General features: G+C 35.3%; 1 protein-coding gene across 3 annotated transcripts in view; it reads left to right on the top strand.

The window, feature by feature from the left end:
• Positions 1–20748, top strand: part of Fgf12 (fibroblast growth factor 12) — a 505844-nt gene that overhangs the window by 400838 nt on the left and 84258 nt on the right. The window lies entirely within an intron of this gene.

Genomic DNA, 20748 nt, shown 5'->3' with positions numbered 1-20748 from the left:
TAGTATGTATTAACCTTGAGGCAGCTATTTTAGGTTTTATGTTTGCAACAGTCTTCTTCAACCTGTATAATTATCTGGCTGATGGTGATCAATCATTGTGATGCTGATGACAGACATTTTTCATTGTTTTCAGGTCTAGTTTTTAAAATAATTTCTTTGACATCCCAAAGACTCAAATCCTTGAATCAATCTATTGAGCAGGAAGGGCACAAGCAGCAAGCAGACAAACCAATCTTCTAACTTGCTATCTCAAGGTTGTACTCTGAGACTTCATCTATTATTTTTGCAAGCTCTTTAAAAAAAACAGGTTTATTGGAGTAGAAGAAAAATTTCCAAAGTCTTGACATTCTCAGTGTCAGAAATACATTCATTCACTTAACATTTACAGATGGTGTACCATGTGCAAAGCTCTGGGAAAGAGTATTTGAGAATGGCGTACAGCCCACCCACAGACAGGGACATGCAAACAACCAGTAATATCAGGAGGTTTTAGTTGACTCTTTAGCTTAAACCTTAATGCAGCATAAACTATTGATGAGGTATAACTTGAAATGTTACTCAGTAAACCAGACTGTCTGAAGCTCCAAGTTATTCTGTGTTGAGAACCTACCTCCTACCCCAGGAGGCCTGAGGTATCTTTCTTCTCCTTCTTCCTCTTTTTTCTCCTTAAATAGTAATATTTTATATTTACTTTCCTTTTTTTTTTTTACCTTAATGGAGTATCTTTCAGGGCCTGAATGGCTATGGCTCTCAGTTTTGTTCATATGCGTACATTCAGAGTATCCACTGCGAAGGTTTGAATGGTTTCCCTATTAACACATTTATGTAATGATATGAATAGTTCTGTAGTCTTTGTTGAGAGATGGACACTTATGAAAGGAGGAAATTCTTTCAGGGATAACTCTTCTTTGAGTGGCACAAAAGTGGTAGACTTACTGGTAAATCTGTGGTGAGTGGGGCTCTGTAATCTACCCTTCACCTACTCTGTCCCTGCTCTTCATCCAGTTTTGCAAAATTGGTTCATAAAATTCATTCAATGCCTTCTCATCTATGAAGGTTGTGAAAAAGAGATGGAAATTGAGATAATGTTTTTCTCCTGAAACAAGGTGTGAGTGGTAACTTGCTCAATTTAGCAAATCAGAAGTCAAGGGACTGGGAAAGGATCTCCCATCCTCACCCAGGCATTTGTTTTAAATGGCTATAGTTTAAATGGCTGTGGTCAGTGAGGCTATTCCTGGGTTCTTCCAGGGAGGGAGAGCTCTTTCTGTCTTTCGGAGTGTGTATTCATTGACACACAGGGGAAAATTGAGCAACTTGGAACTGTAGGACAAATAAGCCATAAATTTATTATCTCATCTAGATGTCATTTCTTCTTTATTTTACTCAAGTAGGGAAAGATCATCTGGAAGTGCAGGAGGCCTATCAAATATGCAAGCATCCTCTTTCCCATAGTAGAGAATTTATATCAATTTATTGGAATGGTTTGTAACTTTCTGGTAATTAGATTCAGTTGCTATGTCTGTAATCATGCAGCTATATTTCATGGATTACATTTTGACATAGCAATTTCATAGAATCAAATGATGTACACATATAATGTCTCTCTCCTCACCCTTCTCTACTGTGAGCCTACAAAGGAAGGCTTCAAATGAAATGAGCCCTCTGTGAAACATAGTTGCCACAAAAAAAGCAATTAACAGTTACTAAGAACTCCTCGAATAAATTGTGTTTGTATGAATTTTTTTAATTATTATTATTTTGATTTGTCCCTTAGTAATTACTTCATTTTTAGAAGACTCTAAGCAACTTGGGCCATTAATATTTTTAGTAGACTCTAAATTTTCCAAGAATTGTCACCATTTTTTATTAGTCATTCTTAACATTTGGAGGAAAGTCAGTATTCTTCCATCTTCTGTATATCCAGAAAACCCTAGACCAGGTCAGATGGCAGGCCTTAATCAGATGACCAATAAGCCATGTTAAGGAATCTTAGTCTGGGAAACTCTGATTCCTGAGGGTAACTTGGAGAAGTCTGGTTAGAAGGTCACTTGTTACAAAGTATTCTGAAAAGTCTTTATAAAGTTTAATGCTGTTGTAAACTCCTAAGAAAGCATATTTTTCACTTATGTGTCCCTAAAAAAGGGATTCACACATATTGTGTACTCATTAAATATTTGTTGAGTGGATAACTTTTTTGGGGGAGGAGGTATTGGGGATTGAACCCTGGGGTTCTCTACCACTGAGCTACATCCCAGCTCTTTTCATTTTTTTTTTTATTTTGAGATAGTGTCTCACTAAATTTATTAGGGCCTCACTAAGTTACTATGGCTAGCCTCAAACTTGCAATCCTCCTTTCTTGGTCTCCTGAATTACTGGTATTGCAGGATGCACCACCATGCCCAGCAAGAGCATCTTAAAGGAGGAAAAGTTTATTTTGTGTCATGATTTGAGAGTTTCATCCCATGGTCAGCCAAGTTCATTGCTCTGGATCCAATTTATGCAGAACATCATGGTGAAAGGGTGTGGTCGAGGAAAGCTTCTTAGTTCATGACAGCCAGGAAGCAGAGAAAGAAAGCAAGGAACTAGGGACAAAATGCAAACCCCAAAGTCATGTCCTCAGTGACCTACTTCCTCCAGTCACATTCTGTCTATAGTCACCACCCAATACAGTAATCCTTTCATATTTACCCACCAAATGGATTAATCTACTGCAGGGGTTATAGCTCTCATATTAATTTTATCACTTATGGACATCATTGCATGATCTCACACATGAGCTTTTGACTGACACCTCATATTCACACCATAACATTCTACTACTGACCTCTAAAAGCTCATGTTCATCTTACATTGTGAAATGTATTTAGTCCATTTCCAAATGTCCCCATACTCACTAAGAGTTCCAGCATTGTCCAAAAGACAAGTCCAAAGTCTCTCCAGGGGAAATTCTCACTGTGAGCCACTCTAAAGTCAAAATCAAGTTACATATATACAATATATAAAGGTGCAGAGTAAATATTTTCATTTCCAAAGGGAAAATAGAAGCATAGAAAGGAGGGATAAAACCAAACCAAGACCCAAACCCAGCTGGACTAACAAGTCCTATAGTTCCACTCCCAGCATTTGAAGCACATAGAATTATGATATATTCTCCAAAGAACTCGCATAGCTCCATCCCTACAGTCTTGCTGGTTGGTTGCACACATGGCCTCTCTCAGCTTATTTCTGCAACTTTCCTTGGGAGATGTTCCACATTACTGTCATTTTTTTCATCTCAGGGGTTTCTAATGCAGCTTTGACTTCTTTCTTACATCTTTAGGCATCACCTTCTCAGGAGCTGTCTGCAAGGATTCCATTCTTCCTAACTTTGCCTTGCCTTCTAGTTCTTCCTCTGAAATCTCACTGGACGCATTTGTGACCCTTTCACTCCAGCATCCTGCATTCCTACAGAACCAACTCTGCATATCCAACACCAAGATCTGCCACCACGTTGAGCCTGGGATCACCAGGCTCCTTGGATTCTGGGTGCAGGGGCCTCTGAGTGCCTGGATAGCACTGTGAAAAAAACTTCTAAGTACCCCAGTGCAATCAGCCTATTCCCGTGGTCTTTTCTCAAAAGAATTTTTACTTTTAGACCCTTTAGCTTGTTCTGGTTTTGGTCTAGCCAATTCCCAATCAATTCCTGAGATGCTCTTTTGCCACCTTACCTATTGTATTTGTTTAAACAATCTAGCATTTCAATTAAAGATTGTAATCTCTTCAATAATTGCACCTTCCTTGGCCCCAGTTTTTCATGCATTTTTTTCTGGCCAAATCACAAGATTTTTAGATCTTTCATTGTGCTTTCTGCTTCTGATGATCACAGTAAAACTTTGACTAAAAGCCTCCAGCAACATCCATGCCACTACCTAAATGCTGTGCTGCCTTAAAATTTCCTCTGCCAGATTAATTTGTCTATCACCTTTGAATTTAGTCACAAAGAAAGCCTCAGGACATGGGAAAAATGTAGACAATTTCTTTGCCAGAATGTAGCACAAATGGCCTCTAGTCTAGTTTGCAATGAAATCCTCCTTCCCCTCTGAAACATCATGAGTTCAGTCTTTATTCTCCACAATCCTATCAGCATTCTCATCTTCTGAGCCCCCACCAGAATCACCTGTTAAACTTTGCTTATAGTATTTTCTTTCAATTCATTTTGTATTAATGAGTTATTAATTCATCAAACGGATTAATCTACAGATTGTGTTAAGGATTTTCCAGTGTGAATCTCCAACCTTTTGCAGACTCCTCCCAGAAACCAGTTTCAAATACCTCCGGAACTCATTATTAGGTTAGTCACAGCAATGACCCCATCTCTGGTACCAATTTCTGTGTTATTCACCTTTTTCTTTGCTGTGATCAAAAGACCTGAGAAGAACAACTTAGAAAAGGAAAAGGTTATTTTGACTCACAGTTTCAGAGGTTCAGTTCATAGTCTGTCATCTCTGTTGCTTTGGACCCCGGTATGTCAGAATATCATAGTAGGAGGATGTGGTAGAGGAAATCCTCTCAGTTCATGACAACTGGCAAGCAGGGAAAGACAACAAGGTGCTAGGAACAAAATATAAACCCCAAATGCATGTCTTCAGTAACCTACTTCCTCTAGCCACACCTTATCCACCTACAGTTACCACTCATTAATCCATTGAGATTATTAATTCATCAAATGGATAAATCCACAGATTGTGTTACAGCTCTCATGATCTAATCATTCCACTCTGAATAATCCTGCATTGTCTCATACATGAGCTTTTGGGAGGACGTCTTAGATTCGAATTATACCATTTGATGAGACCTTATTTCAAAGTAAAGAATAAAACAAGGGCTGGTGGTGTTCCTCAGTGGTAAAGTACCCCTGGGTTCAATCCCCAATGCCCTTTTCCCAAAAAAGAGTAAGGCTGATCCCTCTCTAGTCTCTTGCTTCTTCTCTCACCATGAAAGTGCTCTTGTTCATGCTTTTGCTATTTTGTGCTAATCTCCAGGTTGCGATGAAACCAAATGGACCCTCTGCAGAGAACAAACAGAAGGGTGACCCAATCTTGGATCTTGGACTTCCAATCTCCAAAACTCTGAGCTAAATAAACTTCTTCTTCTTTTTTTTTTAAGTACCTAGCCTCAGGTACCTTTTATAGCAACACAAAATGCGCTAAGATAGGAGGGGCATGGGGGCCAAACTAGGATATGCCTTTCCACTGCAACTTTTTAGCCTTGCTATTGTAACTTCTAGCAAATGGAATAAGGAACAGAGTCACAATAGTTCAAGCTGATAAAATGACTATAGTATTCAACGATGTAGGTATGGACATAGGCTTAAGAAGAGTTCAGTGAGAGACTGCTAGGAATCACAGGGGAAAATTTGAAGGGTATCTGAGTCTTTAAATTCATACAAGCCATAATACCTATCAGATGCCAGGAAATGCATCGACCCAAAGAAGGCCCTGTAGTTTCTAAAACAAGGTGCATTCTTTGGTAGCTCAGAATGATGCACGGCTCTTTTACTTATAAAATGTCCATCATGTTTGGTGCCCAAAGTTAATGACTTTTAGATGACACTTGGAGAGAGATTTATAGCAATGTCTAATTGATTGTTCATGGTCCAGTTTTCTAAAGAACTCTACCCACAGCATGGAATGAGGTAGATAGCCAATATTTCAGCTGAGAATCTCAGAATAGAAAGAACCTATTCAATAATTTAATTTGAATTGAATCTGAGGCATGGTTAGTGGATTTCTAACATCCTATCAACACCATTATCTCCTTGATATCTCATTGAATTAGCTGGTATTTTTCAATTTTTTTTCTTATTTTATTTTAAAATTCAACCTAGCATTCTTTTCTATAAGATATATAACTTATATCAGTATATAAACATATTTTTCATTTTAGTTTATCTTTGCTGATAGTGGGAGGGAGATATAAAATATATAATACACTCATTTTTTCAAGTTTTTTTTCTTTTTGGTTTATACAAAATTAAATTTTCGGTTCCTGCAATGAATTCCTGTCTTTATTTCTCTTTTGGTTCCTTTCATGTGTCTGGCTGTGGTTGCCAGTAACTGAATTCATTTCATTTTCTTAGTTCACTTTGTTAAATGATGAAAGGGCAAAAGAGAATTTTATGAAATATTGTTAGAATTGGACAGCATGAGCAGAGAATCTGAAGTAAGTCCAGTTCTTTGCCCATGAATTGATTTAACAGTTGCCAACTAAGGTTCAGGAAATTAAGTACCATTTTGCCCGTAGCCTGAGGTTCCTTGAAGGGAAGAAAAATGCTTTTCAATGAGCAGTGGGAAATTGTTCTAAGACCATCAAAAAAACTTTTATTTCTGTGAAAAATAGTTCTGTGGTCATCAGAGTAAAAAGGCCTTGAGTTTTACATTGTGAAAGGTTTGTACTGGACAAACAACCAGGTCTTTAACCACATTGACCTTGAGATCTGGGAAGGTATGGCTTACAGAATTGAAATTGTAACTCGGTAGAAGTTATTCTTGTTCAGGAGCACTTTAGGATTACAATCTCCCGTGCTCTTGAATGAAGTACCTAGCCATCAACCTGAATTTCTTTTTATAATAGAGGACTTAGTAACAATATTCAATTTCCTTCATGTATTTATTCAACTCAAGGAAATTTGCTTTAATAATTTCATACAAGTGGAGAAAAATATATGGCTGGTGATAGTCTTTGTAGGATCAACTGTAATAGTAGAAGATGGAAACAATTTAAAAACCCAATGGTACTGAAACTATAAAATAAATTCAGATAGACAGAGGTACAGAAATATTTCACAGTGATTAAAAGTTACTGAGTAGACTATGCAACTGTAGAAAATCAGTCCCAACCTAATGTTATATAGCAGAAATCAGTAAAGAGGCATAGTAATGATAGCCAGAATTTATCAGGCTCTCTTAACATGCCAAGCACTTTTTGAGTACTGTACCTTCATTCATCTTCACAATACTTCTGTGTGGTAGCTATTATTAATATTCCCAACTGAGGCATGGGGCACCAACCAAGGATGCACAGCTGGTAGCTCATAGATCTTGGATTCAAACCCAGAAAGTTTGTCTCCAGAGTTCACACTTAATCATCACTCCATATATGATCCACAAACAAATGGCTATATTTACATGGATTATGCCTGGCAATACTCCAAGTGCATGTAAAAATCTCTAGGAGAATGCACAGAAATGAAATTATTAAGACCACTGAAATTTGGAATAGGTGATTTTTCTTTATTTTATTGGCAGGGGGAGAGGGAGTGGTGGTTACCGGGAAATGAACTCATGGGCACTTGACCACTGAGCCACATCCCCAGCCCTATTTTTTTTTGTATTTTATTTAGAGACAGGGTCTCACTGAGTTGCTTAGCACCTCGCTAAGTTGCTGAGGCTGGCTTTGAACTCTCGATCCTCCTGCCTAAGTCTCCCAAGCCACTGGAATTCCAGGCACACACCACTGTGCCCAAAAGATTTTTACTTCTTTTATGTGGTTTTTACTATTTGAAATATTGCAGTTATGTGGAACATGTGAGTACAAAGTTCGAAAAAGTAAGCTGTGCACCCATATTACAAAAGAGAGGAGTTCTCTGTCTCAAAGAGCCACTTATTCCATTTCAAAATCTACTCTTAGAACTCTAATGTTAGGTCTAGTGTTAGATAAACGTCATCAGCACCAAATGGTGGGAGAGTGGAGGCTCAAAGAATGAACTCTGGAGTCATGGAAGCAAGGACTGCTGATATGGAGGTCAGAGAACACAGCCTGAGTGATCTCCTCATAATCTCCTAGCCTATCATGCCTAAGTGCCAGGATGGTAAGTATATCTGGCCTAGGAAAACTTCAGGTTAAACATTGAAGAGGACTTCTGGAATTTAATAGTATTATGTTGGGTTATGTATTCTTGCCTTAGAATAAAAGTTTTATCTGTAAAAAGTAGAGATATCCACCTCCACCTAGAGCAGGAATGCTCATACAGACAAGGACAGGATATTTGCAAATGAAGGTGGAAGGTAAAGCCACCTTGTGTAATGTAGAATATTTGAATCAGAAAGAGAAACTTGACTTGTATAAACATGAAAGATTATTAGGAACTTGTGACTTTGCAAGCTAAGTTATCTGTGGTGGACTTTTATGATTTTGAATAATATAAAATTAGATGTTATTATTAGAAATAGTCGCTTGGTGTTTTTTATTTAATTTTTAAATTGGGAGCTCATGGATAGGTATAGGTAATATAAATAACAAATTTACATATAAGAATATGAACATTTTTCAGGGAAGAAAAATGCTATGGTTTCTATGGTTTTTTAATGTCAGTGATTTTGAATTTCTTCCTATAGCATCTCCATTGATGTGTTACAGGAAAGGGTAATGGTAATTTAGACATATATAGGTATGGTTTCTTACATAGAGTTTTGTTGGTGCCTTCTTTTGTTGTGAATCTAAATATGTTATTGAAAACTTGCATTGAAAATGAAAATAGAAAACACATTTACAAGGCTTCATTAGTCTGTGGCCATCTGGGAATATAATGCATGAACTTTACAACTTGGATCTTAAGTTTGGGAATGAAGATGGGATCAGGTGTTTGGGAAGATGTGCCTGGGATTGATTCTTCTGGTGAATATCATGCTGCCCACTAGTCACATATAGTTATCTGAGGTGCACCCTTCTCAGTATAACCTGAAACTCCCTCGCAGATTAAATCACCTGAGGACTAACACTAAGGAAAGTCTCCTTTGCTTGCCTTGGTGCACTTTTTCTTTACATTGTAGGCAAATTTGTCATTACTGTTTAAAATGTAATCTTTTAGGTTTAATGTAATTCAAATTTACAGGAACCAGAATTTTAAGCATGAGACAACTTCTGATTCCTCAAGGAATTAGACTCTTAAAGTAAGTCACCAATGAGAAAAGATCCACTTCTCTTTCATAACTCAGGTTTTATTGCTTTTTGCTCAATGAGTTTTATTGAGATTTAATTCTCATTTATTACTTTTACCCCTGATTTTATTTTGCCTTTTACTAGCTTTAAAATACTATGTTTTTGCATGCATAATGTAGGGTGTGTGTGTGTGTATGTGTGTGTGTGTGTGTGTGTGTGTGTTATTTCAAGGTAGGGCAAATTGACTTTTGAGAAGAATGTTGTTAAGAGAAATGTTTGGGTTAGTGAAACAGGATGGAGTAAATTAATTGAAGCATAAAAAACCATAATGTATTAAAAATTTCCAATTAACATATTCATTCTTTCTTAAGGCTACATTTTTCTCTTTGATATTTCCACTAACTCTTCAAATTTATATTACCCTGACATTTAAAATTTAAACATTAAAACTTAGGGTGGAATACATGTCTTTACAAGGAAAATATATGAAGGTAAAGATGAAGCAGTTTAGTATTGATGATGCTTGGAGAAAACCTTCCCCTGAGGTTCCTGAGATGAAGACTTCTAGTTCATTTGTTGCCTATTATGTGGAAGGGTAGAAAATCTATTTAAATACTCCTGCTTGGCTGTCCATTTGTGCATTTATTCAATTTTTTAATTTTTTTACAAATGCTGCCTGTCACCTATGTATAATGCCCTATCAATGCGTGATATCATGTTAAAAAGTCAATAAGAAGTGATTCTTTGGAGTGAGTCTAGTTCACAATATCATGTCATGTATTTTTTTAAAAAAGAACTAGAAGAGAGCAGCTTGAAAACTCCAGACATCAAGAAATGAAGACCAAATGGAAATGTTAATTACCCTGATTTGATCAGTATATGCTACATACATGTGTTGAGATATTACACCATAAAAATGGATAAGTATCACATTTTAATAAAAAATAATAAATGATTCTTGCTTTTAAGGAAATATATAACTGAAGTTCAGGTTAAGGATCATAGTGTAACAGACTGATAAACAGAATGCTGTGGAAACAGAACAATTCATTTAAATGGAAAGGTCTTTGAAGGTTTTATGCAAAAACAGCATGACAGGTAGAGAGAGGGAATGGGTGGGTGCTAGGGCTTCCAATTTGAGGAAAACATTAACCTATTCACTATTTATTATGAAACCTTTTCAATGAGCCAACTTCTAGTCCTGTCCCTACAATGTTGAGAAAAGAAGTGGAAGCTCTTCAAAGTTTGTTTTCATGCCTAAAGGGAGCACAAGCCCTAAAGCCACTGCAGTTTTTGCTAAGCTCACAGGGGTTGGAAAATTTTTTCTTAAAGGGCCAGATAGTACATATTTTAGGCTTTGCACACCACTACACAATCTCAGTCACGATGACTTACTTCTGCTATTGTAACTTAAAAACAACCCTAGACAATAAGTAATTGAGTGGGCATGGCTGTGTGGGATACAGAAAAGTTAATTTTACATTATTTTCATATTTCATGAAATATTCTTTTTGTTGTTGTTGTTGTTGTTGTTGTTGTTGTTTTCAACATTTAAAAATGTTGAAACCTTTTCGTTCATGGCTTTGCAAAGTCAGACTGTGGGCTGGATTTATCCTATGTGGAATAGTTGCTATCCCCTAATAGTGTGTAAGAGGTACTCTATCAATATTTATCACAACAAATAATTAAGGGAGACATAGAAACACCCCACCCAGCCCAGAACCAGGATATCACACAGCTCTTGATTCTTCCCTTTGAGTGCTAACCTGTGTGAGTAGCAACTTTCAGTCATGGACTCTGCAGTTTGATTGATAGTGACCCTGCACTCCAACACTAGGGCATGTAACATTTGATATGTATGCATCTGCTAGAAAGGAATAAGTTAGAAAATTAGCTAAAAGAAAGTTGATTCTGTTGTTAAACTAAGAAATATTTCCAGGACTGCACTTGAAAAGACCAAAGGTAAGTCATACTTAATTATCTTATTGTCAATTTTAATAAGCAAAAACCTTTTGTATTTTCTCCTGTATGAGCATTTGTCTGCGTTTTGATTCAAACATGAAAAAAGTTCTTAAGTTTGACTATTTACAACATGGATGTGATGCATATCTGATGATATGCTTAGGAAGTACTGATGATATCCAATATTCTTGAGTCTACCTAGTGAGATCTATTACACTTGACCATCCTTGATGCTGGCCAAGACTCTTACAGAGACTGAGACAAAAGACTTGGAATCAGACAGTGGATTCCAAGGACATTTTAGGGTTCACTAGACATTTTGCTTTTAGTTCCTTGGTTAGACTTCTGGAGTCCATTCTTGTTAGTGTAGTCTGAACATCAAAGAATATGTTACTGATTTTCATGGAATTCTGACTTTGAAGGCTCTACAAGTCTAATCATTATGAAAATTCCACTTAATAGAGTGTAAAGTGTCATCTTGGCAACTGACCTCTTCACTCTGTGCATCAGTTTCCTATTCTGTAAAATGGGGTCATAATAGCTATTTCCTTGTGTTGATACAAAGATTAAATGAAGTCATGCATCAATTCAAGTACTTTAATGACTCGTTTTTAGAAATTTTATTTTCCTTTTCATCCACAAAAGAAAAAATAGAATTCAAATTTTCTAGATTCCTTCTGTGTTTATTATGAACCCAAGTCATTTTTGTCACATATTTGTTTTGCTGACACTAGTCAAGTAAGTATGATGCACTAAGTCAATTGTTTTCTTTAGATTCTAAGACTTCCTTTCAGAAAGTTATTTTGTTGATGAGCAAATTAACACAAAACATTGGATGAGTTTAGTTATTGTGTGTAAGGAAAATATTTATCTATTTTGTGACTCTCTGGATATGATAATAAACATGGTGATTAATAAACACAAATTTCAATATACTATGCTATGTTATTAGCAAGAATGTAACTTACAGTGAGATATTAGTTTACATGAAGGGAGGGATTGATTCATTTGATTTTCCTCATGGGAAAACAGTGTTTCAGGCTTTAAAGATGAAATACAGCACAACATTAACTCCTCTTTAGTGTAAGTTGGAGAATTTACTTTAATTCCACAGACCTATGCTCTGAGGCTCATTCCTGCTCTGAATACTGATGCTCACTGTCAAAGAGGACTTTTTATCAAGGAATAGGAATAGGATACTTTGTTAGACTGCATTTATTGATCATTAGAGGGCATCTTTAGACTAACATGTTTCCCCATCTGACCCTAAAATCAGAAGGGTATTAAGATGTTACTGAACTATTTTTACATTAGTATTTTATTGCCTTCTATTTTAAATTTTAAAAGCTTAATTTATTTTATTTCAGTTCAGAAAATTTCAATGTTGTCAGCATTTTATCTCATTGTTTTATTCAAATCAGTGTTTCTCAACTTGGTTGTACTGAGAACTATGTAGAGTACTAATAAAAATAAATCCCTTCCCTGTACTCATACACAATTTTTTTGGCTTAAAATGTGGCTTAGGCATAGATTTTTGCTTTTTTTCTTCTTCATTTTTTTTAAAAACAACACTAGATGAATTTTTTTCTTTTCTTTTTCATTTTGTGTTTTTATTTTTTTGAGATGAGGTCTTAGTATGTTGCTTGGGCTGGTCTCAAATTCATAGGTTCAAGTGATTCTCCTAACTCAGACTCCCAAGAATTGAGGACTATAGAGATAGGCCATAACATCTAGCTCAGACAATTTTAACATATAGTTTTGATTAAAAACTAGTGGTACAAATTAGTACTTATCAATTTTTAATGCATAATAATCCACCTGATGTTTTTGTTGTAATATAGATTCTAATTCTTCTGGCGGTCTCATAAGGATGTTGATACAGCCAACATTACCAATCCAAGGATTACCTTTCCACAAGGAAAGGTCTAAATTAAAGTCCAATTTAGTTGGAAAACTTTTTGTTCAGGAATGGCTTGACTAAATAATTATCTGTAAAATAATTAACTCATGCTTTATTTGTTACTCGAAATTTCCTCATCTTCAATCTCTAAAACTGGACCACTTTTACTGTCACATTGCTTAATTCAGTCCTTCATTTGCTCATGTCTATTTTGCTAGATTGTAGTGAATTGCTCAGAGTAGAAAAAGGCAAACCTATGTTTAAGTAGTCTAAGAAAGAGTAGAGGGTTAGTGCTAATGACCTTGATCCACAGTGAAAAGCTAATGAAGAAGTACATTTTTGATTTTACACTTAATTTGTAGATGTGCTTTTTTGGCACAGACATTTTTAGGCTTTTAGAAATTCTTGATATCTGTAATCTTTTTCTTTTCTATTTCTGTGATGCGGTTTTATATGTATGAAAGAGTGATTTTTTTGAAATTTTCATCTATTTTGCTGATGTGTATGTCCAAAGTCACTAGAACAGTGCTTGACCTATTTTTTAAAAATTGAAATGTATATGTGGAATGAACTATCGATAACAGATACCTGTCACACATGCTTGGGGGAATAACATTTGAGACAGGCAAGTAACTGGATGCCAGTAGTAAAGAGACCTCTAAGAATCATGTCATACTGAGGGCAGTTTCATTTTGAGAAAAACAGACAAGAAGAGGAAGGAGAGGACATTTGCAGAGAACCTGCTGTAGCTGACATGTTCAACACCCAGAGAGGAAGAGGTGTCTTTTTGCCTTTTTTTTTTTCTTTTTTTTTTGCATCGGAAACCAAGTCTTCACAATCCATTAGAAATTATGTTTTAAAAGACTATTTATTTAAGTGATTCTATGGTGTGTGATTGCAACTTTTAGTATTCTTATTGGAAATTACCCGTCAAAAGATGAATCTTCTATTGATCATGGGAATTTTGTCAATAACTTAAAATGTTCAGTTCACTGTTGATAACAAAATTTTTTAAATATTAGAAGCTCCTTTTTCTCAAGCTTATTACCTAATTTTTTTCAGTAAGACAGCCATTTCTCTCTTTTTTTCTCGGTTGACCAAAACCAAATAGTAATACTCCCTAATGTGCTTTTAGGACTTAGCTAAGGCAGTACATTATAATACATAAGAATATGATTACTTCATAGAAAATATTATATCTTATATATATATATAATATTTTATATCTTAAATAACAAGATACTATAATTATTTAATATTATCAATTTAAATGTCTCCAGCCAAATCTTATGATTGTGAAAACTTTATAATAGTATACATTTTGTTTTTAACATGTGCAGTCGATAGCATTGTGTTGATCACTTTTTTTGTCTTCAAAAGGATTTATTGCTTATATTTCAAGAAATTAACCAGATGATCAGCAGCTCAGTTGCCAAGGGAATTAAGAGTAAAGTTTATGCCTCCCTACTGCCAGCTTACTTGTACAAAACAAATGTCAGAAGTAGCACATGACGAACTTGTAATAGCTTAATTTACATGTATGGAGTCAGCACAAAACTAATAGTCTGAGGTTTGTTTGCTAACTGCTAGGTTTTAATGTTAAACAAATGAGTGTGTATTTTAACAGTACTGTTTCTCAGGTCCTCTTTGGTAGCCTGCTGTCTCCCTTCCTCTGGGCATTTTCTGAATATATTTTCTAATTCTGTAAGAGCTAAAGTGGCAGCCTCTATTGTCTGTGGCACTTGACCACTTCCCTAATAAAATCAACAAGAAAACCTTTACAGGAAAACATGTCCTAAGCAGGCAGCCTTTTTTTTTTTTTTTTTTTTCCCCATAGACCAATGCTACTGTTTTCTTCACACATTCTTTTTCCTAAAGAGGGCAGAAATTCAGATTATTCCACAGGTTGCTAGAGAAATGACATTGAATTTTCTAAAGACTGATCCTACCAAAAATTATTATAGGTAGGGAGAATTCATGTTACTAATGCATTCATAACAATGTGTCAAAAACATGCCTTAGGATATAAACAAACAAAAACAGTCTTTTTCTCCCACTGCCCCCTTACACTTTATTTAGGGGGTACAATTTTCTTCTGTTTTTGAATATAGCCTCAGGCATGGTTGTGATAGCCCTAGGGACACAAAAAGGGTGTCAATTCAGTAAGTGGAGTTGAGTCCAAGTGAATAATCCTCATTTCAGCAATCTGATTTGCCAATAGTTCAATCCTTCTCCAGCTAAGCTTAGCTGTGGTGTGGAAATCCCAAGTTGAAAATGGAAGCCCAGATCTGGCTCCTCCTTCTTAGAGTTTCTTAGTCCCTCCCCTTCCTATCTAGATGCTACCTGGGAAGCTGTGAAAATAGCAAGATCTCATTTACCTAGATAGCTTCATTCCCCAGTGAGGTTGATAGGCAGACCAGGCCATTATGAAAGTTGCCTTTTTCTTTCATGGAATCTTAAAGATTCCTTGTTGACTTCTCTTGTATTCAGTTCCCTTAATGGACATCACTATTGTAGGTGGTACCTTTGTAGCTCTTTTCTAGCCCCTGTATAACCTGCAGTGTACAGCCAGTACACTGGTAAGGTCCCTAGAGGGACCCCTGCACCCCAGTTTAGCATATCCTATCCATAATAGCACAACTCTTCCCCTACTCCCTGTTGACTTTATCTGATCTAGAAGAAACCCTATATATCCCTTGCTCTATCAACTTCTGGGGGTTGCATTCTCTCTCAATACTTTGGCATTTTCCTAACTGCTGTCAAAGCAGTTAATGAGCCTTTCCCTCTCACTCTGTATTTCTTTGGCATGCATTTCATACTAGTGAAATTTAACTTCCTTAGATCTGTCAGGCTCCATCTAGTCTTCTGTGTCTTTCCATTGTGGGGAGGTAATGCCCATCAACCTCTTGTGACTAGTAGGAGGGGAAGAGAGACCTTCAGCTCAACTATAGCTTTTTCTGGAAAAATAGCAGCAGATGAACCTGGAATAGTCTCTGCCACTGCCTGAGTGGGGAGCAAGTAGGTACCAATTGGAGGTGTGGGACAGCTGAAAAAGTAATATTAAGAAATAAACACAAAAGACAAGAAGTAGATTTTCAAAGCCAGGGCTTAACTGGTGGAAGAGACCCGATGGGTTCGATGTTTTCGATCCTAACAAAGGGAAAAGCTCTGTGTATGCTTTATAGTGAAACACATCAAAGGGATTCAGGGAGGAGCTTCTCCAGGAAAACAGGATAAAAACGAGAAAAACAAGTTGTTTGGGGCTTAGCAGGCTAAGCCCATTTCCAGGCAGAATGTTTGAACCTAGGGCTGTGAACTAAGGCAGGGCCCCAGCATGATCTGGGCTTTCTGGAATCTGGAATTTCACCCAGGAGTTCCCAGAAAAGCAACATCCCTGTCTTTTGATGGCTCAAACAAACCCATAGTTCATACACGGCTTCCAACAGAATAGGTAACTGGTTGTATAATAAATTTATGGTCCATCTACATATTTTACTCAATAATTTCTGTCTGTGAAAAGTATCTATAATGAGAACAGCCAAACATCAGAGACATTTATGAGAATATTACATAAAATACTTCCTTTATGATAGATTAATATTGAAGAATTCTAACATTAGACCCAAAATGCTAGGGTTGAATTCTTGAAAACAACACACCACACTGGCTTCTTTTCATTATATACTGTGCTTCAGCAAATGTTTTCTCTAGCTATTACCTAAAGTTAACCATTGGTTACTATTTTGTGGCGAAGAAAAAATTCATCTTCTATTTTATATAGAAAGAAAAAATATTTGACCATTTTTCCTTTCAGGAAATATTTTAAACTACTCTCAATCTACAGACTTCCTAAAAAAATGAAATAAATAAAGCATAAATCCTCCCTCACCTCCACTTATAAATATTTACTAAAATATATTTTTTCTCATGAGAAGATTATTTGCACACCCATTCATACCTTGCATGTCTGGGACTTACTGAATTCATCCATGCATGCAGAATTTCCCTGTTGTAGTTTGATGCATTTGAAGTTTTGTGATGATTGTGTTCAGCTCATTTTTTTTTCTATTTTATGGATATAAAAGAAATGACAGCTCCATTTGATATACAGAAATTTGCTTTAAAATGATGCAACCTTGCCTCAACATCTATTTTCAGAATAGTTCTTATTCATCACTGTAGAATAATGAAAATAAAAACTATAGGGAAACTATTTACTTATTATATTATGGATAGAAAATATTTATGTATGTATAAATATAATATGTATGTAGGTTAGTACCAAGGATTGAACCCAGGGGCATTTTGTCACTATGCTACCTCCCAACACTTTTTTTTTTTTCATTTTGAGGAAGTGTCTCTCTCTGAGTTGTGGAGACTCTCTTTGAACTTGAGATCCTCTTACCTCAGACTCCAGAGTATCAGGGATTGCCAGATAGCTCCATCATGACCTGGCCTTGCAGTATTTTCATTACAGCGATTTTTCCTTATTCAATTTCTCAGCAATACTTTGTTTGATACCACACAAACATTTTCTACTTATGATTCTATTTTGTAGCCATATTAATCAAACTCTACTCCATGACCTTGAAAGAGGGTCTAAATAGAGGCATTGCCCTTTAGCAGAATAAATTGACACAAGAAAAAACACTCCATTCAGATCTTATGTGCAGCCAAGTAATTTCCTTAAATTCTCAAAAGAATTATTTTTTTATCCTCTATTAGAATGTACATAGCTAAAAAACTGCAGTTACATAAGTAATGCTGAAAGTAGTGCAGATGATGGTGATAAATATACACACAGACACACATACAAACATTGCACATGCATGTAATTAATTTGATTCATCAGTAATACACACATTTCTTAAATTGCTAAACATGGATGACAGCATCCAATATTCAAATAATTTAGAGAAATAAGATTTTTCCCTTAGGTGTTCTTGTTTCTTGTTTCCTTTCTTTTTATGTGGAACAAGAATATCTGAAGGATCTAGAAGAAACTATAGAAACCTTCAGCCAACAATCTGCCAATCTTTACTAATCTGCTTTTGAGGCACACAAATGCATTTATATTTTCCTTAATAACATAAAGCTAAATTAGTTCAAAATCACTTGACTTTTTGAATGGTTTATGACAGAGAAAAAGACTAAGGTGGCCAACATTACATTTTCTGAACATAAAAAGAAAAACATTTGCAAGCCTGGGGTCTAATCCAGGGCCCTGCACGTGCTAGGTAAGCACTCTGCCACTGAGCTACAACCCCAGCTCCCATTTTTTTAAACAAATAAACTCTGTAATCCTTATGGTTTTAAACAGTTTTTATTATAAGCAAACTATTGATTAACTCAGTGATCCTGCCATTATTTATTTTTTAATTATATCTATAATCATGCTGTGCATTTTCCCTCATGTAAAACTTTTCTGGATCTTCTTCCAACAAATAAACCCTTTTCACACAGCTAATTTGTTATATTTTTATTTATCTTGCTGTTATTTTACCTTTATGTCACTAGTGCAGAAAACTCAGTAGTCCTGAATCACACAGGATTAGTAATGATTAGAACTTAGGAATTGGATTCTCAAAAATTCGCTACGGTGGTCAAGTTTCAAGCACTTGTAGCATTGACTACAAAAATGAACCCCAAGTTTAAAAATAAAGTATTTAATTTTTTTAATTAGCTCACCTTAATTTGTATAAAGTGTCAGTTTGTAGTTCTTTGCTGTTATTGTTCTAATTAGTTATACATGACAGTGGAATGCACATTGACATATCATATATAAATGGAGTATAATTTCTCATTTTTCTGGTTGTATGATGTAGAATCACACCAGTCATGTTGTCATATCTGTACATAGGGTAATACTGTCTAATTCATTCTACTATTCTTCCTACTCCCATACCTGCTCCCCTCCCTTCACTCTCCTCTACCTAATCCAAAGTAACTCTGTTTTTCCCTGAAACCAAAACCAAACAAAGACACATCAAGGAAAAAAAAAAACTTTGACTCATATCCCTGATGAACATAGTTGCAAACATTTTCATTAAAATTCTGGCAAATTGTATACAAAAACATATTAAAAAGAGAGTGCACCACGATTAAGTGGGGTTCATTTCAAGCATGCAAGGTTGGTTCAACATACGGAAATCAATAAAAGTAATTCATCATATCTGTAGAGGTAAAATCATATGATCATCTCAATAAACACAGAAATAGCATTTGACAAAACAGGAACCCATTCATGTTCAAAACACTAGAAGAAAAACGGATTGTAGTAACAAACCTCAACATTGTAGCAGGTTGTAGTTCTTATTATGAAATAGGGAGAAAGTCATTGATCACTGGAACAGTGTTCTAAGGGAGACTGTTGTCAAGGTAGTACTTTCTGGTTTAAAAGAAAACATCCTCTGCTCAATATCTAGCTCATTTGGTTACCCCAACCAATCAGCAAAATCAGCATCAGAAATTTCTTCATGATATAGATGAACTACACTTAATCATTATTGTACCCAAAGTGGCAGTCAAAATGGTTCTGATATAGAAGATATGAAGAAAGCTATTATTTGAGAAAAAAAAAACTTTAATAGCCAAAAGCTCATGATAATGATGGAAAAAGATTTAAGAAAAATTATTCAAAAGTGAGGGATGCACATGATGTCAGGATATATATGCAAGTGATAGAGGGATTAGGTCACCCCCACCCCAACTTTTTCTCTCTCTCTACTACACACACTCTGATATTGATATAGAGATCATTTAGGCCGTAGACAGATTCTATTTGATGTCTGTTGAATAGGAAGCTAGGTCTAAATAACACTCTTGCAAACTGGGGCATACTTTGAAGATCTTGGTTCTATCACCAAATACCAATGCTGAGACTGTGACAGGACTTTTAATACCAATAAGATTACTCCAAACGGATATGAGATATTATTTATTTAATCCAATGAATGTATAAAAATTAGAAAAGGCATGTGGCAATCATGACACTGTTTTAATATTTTGAAGAGCAACTGAGTTACATTGTATTACCTTTGCCTACTGCCTGAGAATTTAACAAGAACCAAGCTTGAGGAGGATCTTTTATTTTAGTCTCAGAGCATAATTACAATTTATGTGCTTGTGGAAAATGTTTATTGAAATGTGAGGTTTTCTGAGAGGCATGATGCTTGAAATCCAAACTTGGAAATTGGAGTTGGTAAGCCTAAAATTAACTTCCATATAGCCACTAAACAGATCCAAGCTAATTAAATGAAAGCCCCAAAGCTTAAAGTATCTCCATCCAATTTGCCTGAGTTCAAGAATGCTCATTATGAATATATTCCATTATCTATAAGTGCATCTATGCATAAAAAGTCCATGAAATAAAACTATATATGAGATTATTCTTTAGTAAGTTTTCTAGAACCCACTTTACTATTTTTATGCTGTTACATAGGAATCTATTTTATTTTTGGTCCTTTAATTGGCTCAGAAATAAAGTTTTTAAAGGGAACAAAATAAATTAAGAGATTTAAAAAATATTTTTATATTAAATATTAAATGTATGACATACACCACCCCAAATGGCGTGCAAAATATATTATAAATTTTAAAGTAACAAAGAATAGCTATGTAAAAATATCCTACTTATTTAAAAAGTTCTTAAATGTGTAAAATATTTATAAATGTTATAAGTTGTAAAGAAATATACGATGTAGAAATACATATATATTAGCAAGTCTGATTTGTGTGTGTGCATGAGTAATGCATCATCAGTAAATTTAAAGAAGTTACAAATCAATAAGAAAAAAAGTTATTGCAATAATATAAATATTTCTCCTCTCTGTAGATACTCTCTCTTTAAATAAAAAAATGTATATTTGTTCTTATTATTGAAAGTTTTACTTATTTAACTGCTATACATTTATGCAAATTTACAAATTAAAGGCTGGAAATCCATCCCCAGTTACCCAGGAAGGCAG

Source organism: Ictidomys tridecemlineatus, chromosome 3 (assembly GCF_052094955.1).
Source record: "Ictidomys tridecemlineatus isolate mIctTri1 chromosome 3, mIctTri1.hap1, whole genome shotgun sequence".
Taxonomy (NCBI): domain Eukaryota; kingdom Metazoa; phylum Chordata; class Mammalia; order Rodentia; family Sciuridae; genus Ictidomys; species Ictidomys tridecemlineatus.
Note: the sequence above shows the minus strand (reverse complement) of the source record. Positions and strands in the feature narration are given on the sequence as shown.